This window comes from Toxorhynchites rutilus, chromosome 3 (assembly GCF_029784135.1).
Source record: "Toxorhynchites rutilus septentrionalis strain SRP chromosome 3, ASM2978413v1, whole genome shotgun sequence".
NCBI lineage: Eukaryota > Metazoa > Arthropoda > Insecta > Diptera > Culicidae > Toxorhynchites > Toxorhynchites rutilus.
Genome location: NC_073746.1, coordinates 281,326,760 through 281,336,779, shown reverse-complemented (window position 1 = coordinate 281,336,779; position 10,020 = coordinate 281,326,760).

Genomic DNA, 10,020 nt, shown 5'->3' with positions numbered 1-10,020 from the left:
TTCGCAGTCTTGCACTGTCAAGCAACTTGATGATTTTTCATACTTCCAGCTCCACTCCACAGCGAAGGAGTTGAACATCCTGAGGCACTTTGTGTCCGCCAGATATAGCCGATCTGGTATTTACAACATTCTCTCCCTGCCGCTCCTTAAGCCGGGAGATCGAAGTAACTGGCCAAACGGTGAAGGAGAATCTGGCTAAAATGGACATTTTTATGTGGAAAAGTCAAACGAGACTGGCCGTAGCAGCAGGCAATCGCCCAGAAGGAGTAGCTTGAGGTGCTGCTGAAAAACTTCTTTCCGGCGAAAGAAGTGAAAATCTTGAAATTGCCTTCTAAATGGCAACCAGTTTGCGAACAAAACGGCGCATATTTGACTTACATTGGATAATTTTAAGTATGTTAAATAAAGCGTCAAATTTCGATCAGAAATACGACATTTCTTTTTCCCCAACCCAATATATTGATATCGCGGGACATTTTCGCTTCTTCTGCCAATTGCGGGACGTTTCGCGGGACGCAATCTTACGCGGGACATTTTGTTGAAATGCGGGACTGTCCCGCGTGACGCGGGACGTCTGGTCAGTTTAGCCTAGATTATACCTGAAGTCAGGTATCTCTAAGCTACCTCTGTATAGGTATATAAAGTCAGGTATCTTTTAGCTACCTCTGTACAGGTATATAAAGTCAGGTATCTTTAAGGTTCCTCTATAATGTATATAAAGTTATTAATATTCAAACATCGTTCATCAGTCGAACAATCTTCCTTATAGAGTGAATAACAGTATACCACAATGGACTACAATTTTTTTTTCCTTTTGTAGACCGTTTCCGAAAAACGGTAATAAATGTTCATCTAAAAAACGTTTCTTAACCGTGTCAAATATTGAGAAACTTAAGTCAATGGGATGCAATATCCTTTTAGATACATCTTCAAAAATTTGCGGATCATGCCGTTTATCTGTATACTCTTCCAAACCAAAGCAGTGTAATACTGAGGAGCAGATCAGTACAGCAGTAGGAAATACTTTAGAAGAAGTACCATCAATAGTTTCAGTCGTTTCAGCATCTTCGCAAGATTCCCAAAACAGCAATATACCAGAGTATTCCCGAGCGTACAACATTGAGCTATTCAACAAGGGAATCGCCGGTATTAACGTTTCACCAATAATGACGAAAAGAGTTGGACAGCCTAGTTACCCCGAACAAAAATTCAAAGAAATTTCTAAAGGTATTAAAAGAAATCTATTTTTCTTTTCACATGAAGAAGACGAAGAGTCGAACTTTAAACAAAAGGCAAAAGAGTTTGATGAGAGTATCAATCAGCTCAAAGAGAAATTTGACCACACAGAGACAACAAGATCAGAAAAAGTTAGAATTTTAACAGTTTTGCCTAAGTCTTGGTCCGTGCAAAAAATGGAAGAAGAATTTGGCGTTAATAAATATATGGCAATTCAAGCCAAAAAAACTGGCAAATGAAAAAAGTGTATTGTTGACACCACATAGCAAATATAGACCAAGTTTAAGTGAAGATGTTAAAAATCATGTTTCGGAATTTTATAACGACGACGATATCAGTCGATCATTACCTGGAGAAAGAGACTATGTTTCTGTAGCCAAAGATGGGAAGCGTCAACACATCCAAAAAAGGTTATTAATAATATCATTACGGAAAACTTTCAACAGATTTGTGGAACTTAATCCAAATTGCAAAATTGGATTTAGCTCTTTTGCATCAATGCGTCCGAAGTGTGAGGTGCGTAGAAGAGAGATTAAATGCACAATGCCCTACCCCTAGCAGCTGACAGTATAACAGTGATGTTGGTGTTATATCATAGCAGCAGTAGCAGCACACATGTCACATCATTTCCTCCTTTAGCAGACAACGGTCGAATAGGTAAGCCACACTTTATATTTCCTCTCTGTATCGGGTGATTTCACTGTAGGCTTATACTACCGGCATTGAGGAACCCTTGCAGTGAATATCGGAAGCTTCACACGAATCATTGCAAATTGCTGAGTAGTTCAGGAAATCATAACGTTTGTGTTTGTACATTCCATGAAAATGTAAATCTTATGCTTCATAGTCTCAAAAATTTATCCTTTAACATTGAATGCAAAGAATATTTGTAAAAGACACTATGTAACATATCAAATAGATCAAAATACTGTTACCTTCGTGAATGTAAAAAATGCCCAACAATGGACGAGTTTGGAAACTGGTTTCTAGATGAGCTTCAGGAACGCAATTTAATTGAAATCACTTATGCACAATGGATTTCTACTGATCGAAGCGACATAGAAACTCTTGTAAAACCGGTGGAAGAATTTGTATCGTATTTTTGCGAAAAAATAGAAAAATTACTTACTCATGATTACATTAAAACACAACAGTCCACATTTCTTAACAATATAAAAGCTAATTTGCAAGAAAATGAGGTTGTTGTGATTTGCGAGTTTTCCAAAAAATATTCATTTGTGCTTCAAGATGAAGTTCAAAGTCATCACTGGAACAATGATCAAGCAACAATCCATCCATTCGTTGTTTATTAGAGAGATGAAAAAGGTTCTCTGGCAAATTTAAGCTTTGTAGTTATATCTGAAGTTTTAAATCATGACACAATAGCTGTGCAAGTATTTATTTCTAAATTGGTAACATTTTTGAAACAACAAATGCAGGTAAAAAGAATAAAATTCGTGTCGGATGGTGCTGCATCCCAGTATAAAAATAGGAAAAAATTTGCGAGTGTATGTCAGTTTAAATCGAAATACGACATTGACGCTGAATGGCATTTTTTTGCAACATCACACGGCAAAGGACCTTGTGATGCAATTGGTGGTACATTAAAACGAATGGCAACAAGAGCTAGTTTGGCAAGGCAGCATGAACATCCGATTACGAGTGCAAAAACGTTATTTGACTGAGCTAGCAAGCGAAAAGAAGACTATCTTACAAAATTGTCATTTTCATATATGTCACAAGAAGAATATGATCAGGGTGTGGAAGAGTTGAGTAGCATGTATGATAACACCAAACAAATTCCAGGCACCCAAAAGTATCATTTTTTTGTACCTGTATCGGAGAATGAAGTAGCAGCAAAGTTGTACTCTAACGACAATGCAGCAAGTTATCATAATGTGTATAGAAATATAAGAAAATAATGAAAAAATTAAATTATATACAACAAAATTGTAAGTTGATAAAAATAAATATTGATAAAAAATAAATGCTAAAAATTCTAGTATTATTATTAGTATCACGTGTGTTCAAATGATTTTCAACGTAACTCCTAAACATATATTTTTACCAGTTGTTGGAAATTATAAGCAAATTCATAAAATTTTATGAACATGACGGTATAACACGACAAACATATTAAAAGGGAATATTTACTATAAAAAAGACAATAAATTAGAAATATGTTTCAAAATATCTCGAGAATGGTTGCATTTAGAAGGAGATTTATGAATAGCTTTTTTGTTTTAAATCACATCAGGAATCATAACTTGTGGCTAAAAATGATTGTTGACATTCAAAAATTTCTCCTACCCCAGCTCAGATTTCGCCTCCCCATCCTGTTGTCCCCGATCCCCTTCAATCCTCGTCATCTCCTTCTCCTCCTGTTGTCTTCTCTCCACGTGTCAAGGTCTATCCTGAAGATGCACCTGGAACTGGTCCGTGGGTTGTTTTCTTCAGGCCTAAGCCAAACGGAAAAGCACTTAATGTTATTCAGATCATGAAAGATCTGGCAAGATACTCCTCCGTGACAGAAATTACGAAGGTTAGACCGACCAAACTGCGTGTTGTCGTGGCTGATCGGAAAGACGCAAACGGTATTGTCGTCGACCAGAGGTTTACCCTGGAATATCGTGTCTACGTGCCTTCCCATGACGTAGAAATCTCGGGGGTGATAACCGAAACGGGTCTGACGTGCAAATCAATTATGGAAGGAGATGGCAGATTTAAAAAGCTGCCTTTGATTAAGGTTAAAATCTTAGAATGCCGACAACTCGGCAAAGTCTCACAGGAAGGGAAAGAATCGAAATTTACGCCGTCCGACTCGTTTAGAGTCACTTTTGCTGGCTCCGCCCTCCCTGACTACGTTATGGTGGACAAATTGAGGCTACCGCTGCGACTCTTCGTGCCAAAGCCCATGACTTGCCTGAAATGCAAGTCAGTTGGTCACACAGCAGCTTACTGCGCCAACAAGGAGCGCTGTGCCACTTGCGGAGAGCAACATGTGGACAAATCCTGCAGTGCGATTGAGCAAAAGTGTCCATATTGCGGAGGAAATCCACACGTGCTCTCGGCTTGTGAAACTTACAAGAGTCGCTGGGAGAAGCAGAAGCGCTCTTTAAAGGAACGCTCGAAGCGCACTTTTGCGGAAATTTTGAAGGGCGCTTCTCCATTGGCCCAACAGCAACAACCTTTAACCGCAAACAATGTCTTCGCTTCCCTGCCAGTTGACGAAATGGAAGCGGATACAGCTAACGAGGGCACACCGTACATCTTCCAAGGGAATCCCCGGCGCAAAAATGTGACCACTCCCAAAGTTCAAGGACAAGCCCCTCCGGTTATACCCTCTGTTAGCATGCCTAAAAAATCGAGTGCAGCGGACAAGCAAAATCAGGTTCCTCCTGGCTTCCGTGGGAATAATTCACCTTCGAACGACCCAGCACTCGAAGGGACATCAAAAACCCCAACTGTCCCTATTTTACCGTCCAGTTCAACTTCCCAATCGGGATTTATAAAGTTGACTGACCTTGTGGCTCAAATCTTCACATGCTTTAATGTTTCCGACTCCATCAGAACCATTGTCATATCAATGCTTCCAGTATTAAAGACAATTTTGCAACAATTGATGCAAACATGGCCCCTCCTTGCAATGATTATCTCTATTGATGTCTAATTCAAATAGAGAGGTCGGAGATATCACTGTTTTACAGTGGAATTGTCGTAGTCTTATCCCTAAATTGGATACATTCAAATTTTTAATTCATAACTTCAATTGTGATGTTTTTGCTCTGTCCGAAACTTGGCTTTCTTCGCGAGATGATCTCTCTTTCCACGATTTTAATATTATACGCTTGGACCGTGATGACAGATACGGAGGGGTGCTATTGGGGATCAATAAGTGCCACTCATTTTTTCGAATTGACCTTCCACCTATTGGAGGGATCGAAGCTGTTGCTTGTCATGCAAACATCAGAGGAAAAGACCTCTGTATTGTCAGCTTGTATTGGCCTCCGAGAGCTGCGGTTAGCCGCAAGCAACTTGTTGACATGTGCTCACTCCTTCCTGAGCCACGATTGATCTTGGGAGACTTCAATTCTCACGGAACTGCCTGGGGGGAACAGTACGACGACAATCGTTCACTGTTGATATATGATCTTTGTAACAGCTTCAATATGACACTTTTGAACACTGGGGAAACAACACGTGTAACTAAACCTCCTGCTAACCCAAGTGCTCTTGACCTCTCGCTTTGCTCGAATTCACTATCGTTAGATTGCAAGTGGAATGTAATCCAGGACCCCAACGGTAGTGATCACTTGCCAATCAAAATTTCCATCACCATTGGGTCGAATTTTTCTGAATCTATAAACATGGCATATGACCTCACAAGACACATTGACTGGAAAAAATATGCGGACGCGATTGCTCTAGCCATCAATTCCAGAGATGGTTTACCTCCATTGGAGGAGTATAACTTCCTTTCTCGTTTGATCTATGACAGCGCGGTTCGCGCTCAAACGAAACCCATCCCAGGCTCCACTATTCGTCGAAGGCCTCCCAATCCATGGTGGGATAGCCAATGTTCCAAGCTTTATCAGGATAAATCGAACGCATTCAAAGCTTTTCGGAAACGTGGAACCATTGAAAATTTTCAAACGTATTTAGCCCTTGAAAATCAATTTAAAAACTTAATCAAAGGGAAAAAACGTGCTTATTGGCGAAATTTCGTGGGAGGTTTGTCACGAGAAACGTCAATGAAAAAATTATGGAAAGAGGCTCGAAACATGAGAAATCGCTCTTCATCCAATGAAAGCGAGGAATATTCACATCGATGGATTTTTAATTTTGCACGGAAGGTTTGTCCTGATTCCGCTCCTGTGCAAAAAATTGTTCGAGATATACCACAAGATAGGTGCGATCTTGATTCCGAGTTTTCGATGGTAGAATTCTCTCTTGCTCTGCTTTCATGTAACAATTCTGCTCCGGGATCGGATAGAATTAAGTTCAACTTGCTGAAAAACCTCCCTGATTTGGCGAAACATCGCTTGTTGAATTTATTCAATCGGTTTCTGGAGAATAATATTGTTCCAGATGATTGGAGACAAGTACGAGTTATAGCTATTCAAAAACCCGGAAAACCCGCGTCCGACTTCAATTCGTACCGCCCAATAGCAATGCTGTCTTGTATACGGAAATTGTTGGAGAAAATGATCTTGTTTCGCCTTGATCGATGGGTTGAAACGAATAGCCTACTCTCAGATACACAATATGGGTTCCGCAGGGGCAAGGGGACGAATGATTGTCTTGCGTTGCTTTCTTCAGAAATTCAAATGGCTTACGCCGGAAAAAAACAAATGGCTTCAGTATTCTTGGACATAAAGGGGGCCTTTGATTCTGTTTCAATAGAGGTTTTGACAGACAAATTACACTCTCGGGGTCTACCGCCTCTATTGAATAATATGTTATATAACTTGCTTTGTGAGAAGCATTTGAACTTTTCTCACGGAGATTCGGCAGTAAGTCGGGTCTCTTACATGGGCCTCCCCCAGGGCTCATGTTTAAGCCCCCTTTTGTACAACTTCTATGTAAGCGACATCGACAATTGCCTTACACAAAATTGCAGCCTAAGACAACTTGCAGATGATGGAGTGGTCTCTGTCGTAGGATCAACAGAATCCGACCTACAAGAACCCTTACAAGATACTTTGAACAATTTTTCAACCTGGGCCATTGGGCTAGGGATCGAATTCTCCACGGAGAAAACAGAGATGGTGGTTTTTTCTAGGAAGCATAGACCAGCAAAACCAAAGCTTCAACTTTTGGGTAAACCGATCACTCATGCTATGTCATTCAAGTATCTTGGGGTCTGGTTCGACTCCAAATGTACTTGGGGGGCCCATATTAGGTATCTGAGTAAAAAATGCCAACAAAGAATAAATTTTCTCCGTACAATTACCGGCACCTGGTGGGGAGCCCATCCCGAAGATCTTATAATGTTGTATAGAACAACTATTCTCTCAGTGATGGAGTATGGCAGTTTCTGTTTTCAATCAGCTGCCAAAACACACTTAATTAAACTCGAGCGAATTCAGTATCTTTGTCTCCGTATTGCGTTGGGATGTATGCCCTCAACGCATACCATGAGTCTCGAGGTTTTGGCAGGCCTACTCCCACTAAAAGATCGCTTCAATTTATTATCTCTTCGGTTCTTCATCCGGTGTAAGGTCATGAACCTATTGGTGATCGGAAATTTTGAGCGGCTAATCGAGCTAAATTTTCACTCCGGATTCATGAGTTCATATCATGAATTCATCTCCATGCAGATTGATCCTTCTTCGTATATTCCCAACCGTGTTTGTTTCCCTGACTACATCAATTCCTCTGTGCATTTTGATCTGTCCATGAAGCAAGATATCCATGGATATTCAGATTACCAACGATCGAGGATCGCTCCAACGATCTTCGATGAAAAATATAGGGGTATCAATTGTGATAATATGTACTTTACTGATGGGTCCACTATAAATGAGTCCACAGGATTTGGAGTGTTCAACGAATTTTTTAGCACCTCACACAGTCTTCAGAATCCTTGCTCAGTGTATATTGCTGAATTGGCAGCAATTCATTGGGCGCTGGACAGCGTCGCCTCACGACCTGTTGAACACTATTACATTGTAACGGATAGTCTTAGCTCTGTCGAAGCTATCCGTTCAGTGAGGCCGGAAAAGCACTCGCCGTACTTCCTTGAGAGAATACGAAAAATTTTGAGTGCTTTATCCAGACGCTGTTATGTCATTACCTTTGTGTGGGTCCCTTCTCATTGCTCAATTCCGGGTAATGAGAGGGCTGACTCATTAGCAAAGGTAGGTGCGATTGAAGGCGATATTTATCAGCGTCAAATCGCCTTCAATGAATTTTACTCTTTAGTCCGTAAAAATACCATCGCTAACTGGCAACGCAAATGGAACGAAGATGAATTGGGCCGGTGGCTTCACTCGATTATCCCTAAGGTTAGCCTCAAACCATGGTTCAAAAGTCTGGACTTGAGTCGGGACTTTATTCGCACCTTCTCCCGACTCATGTCCAATCACTGTTCGTTAGACGCGCTACTCTTTCGTTTCAATCTGGCCGGCAGCAATATCTGCGTTTGTGGCCGAGGTTACCACGACATCGAACACGTTGTTTGGTCGTGTGAGGTGTATCTTGTTGCCAGATCGAATTTAGAGAACTCCCTTCGGGCTAGAGGAAGGCAGCCCAATGTGCCGGTGAGAGATGTGTTGGCTCGGTTAGACCTTGATTACATGTCCCAAATATATGTTTTCCTTAAATCTATCGATGTTCGTGTGTGATTATCCTTATATCCTTATACCCTCCATTTCTTCCTTTGTGAGTAATTGGTCCGCTTGCTATAAACAGAAGAATGAAATGTAAATTCACAACTGATGTACGAATAAATTTAAGAATTGAGTGTGTGTGATTATCAACATTGTAATAATTTCCTTATACCCCATCCTTTTCCTGAGAAAATGTCACCCTTTTAATCTCGAGTCCACCACGAGTAATCGGTTTCCCACATTACTAACCATAGATTTAAGAAAATTGTTCATATATATAGTTTTAAAAATATATTTAAGATTTCGGCTCCTTTAAACTTATGTAACTGAGCCTGTAAAAATAAACGAATTTATATAAAAAAAAATATTCAAAAATTCGAAGTTTCGAAAATTCATAAAAATTCGATGTTCCAAGATTTTCGTCAAAAATAGTTTTACCATATTGGACCCATTTTTTAAATTTTCTACATGACTTCTATTTTATAAGAAAAAATTAAAAAAAATTAAAAAATATGTATTTTAGATATTGCAAATGAAAGTTTTTTTTTAAATAATGCTTCAAATATACTCATGTTTTGTCATTTGTCGATTTCATTTGGAATTGCTCAAATGAGACGCTGTATTACGAATAATGCTGGTTTGGCTTGAATCTATTCTAAATTTCTTCGCCTATTGGCAAAAATCCTGTAAACCAATCTATTCCGTAGAATAGGTTAAGGGGAACCCCTGTCTGGAAGGTCGAAAAATAATTAATATGATGTCTGTGATGATGGAATAAATTGAAGTGTTCGGGTATTTTGTTTTTTTAAGCTATATTTGAAGATGTTTTTTCCATTTTTTGAGTACACGATGCGTAGACGTTGGCTGAAAATCGGCACCAAGCTGGTGGTATCAGCGGGGTGTCGCAGAACGATTCCCAATGAATATTTTGAAATCCTAGGACAATAAGCGTTAACATAGGGGTTTTTAAAAATTCTAAACATTGCCAAAATGGCAGGCATGTTTGTTGAAAATTGCCAAAATGGCGGGCATTTTTGTTGAAAATGAGTTATTTGTCATGAAAAATCGAGAAAAAGTGTGATAAAAAAACGGCTATGTAACGCTTTAGGTAATTCATTTTGACATGCCGATAGAAGAAATTCAGCCAAATCGGTCAATGAATCCTGTCATTTCGAAACCACCAGCAGGGTTGCCATAATAAAATCTGTGTTTTTGGTCTCGAAAAATCTTTTTATCTGAGTTTTTTTTAAGTAATCTGTATCGAAATCTGTAATAACCCATTGCGGTTATTTGTCTGCTCCCAATCCCTACAGCAAAGAAGTATATACTAATACAGGGTCTTTCAAATTTTAATTTATTGTCTACAAATATGCAAAGAGCGTTTACGCTCTCGCAACAAATTTTAATAACTTCTACAAAAGTGAACCGATTTTTATTTTTAAAAAACGAAAAT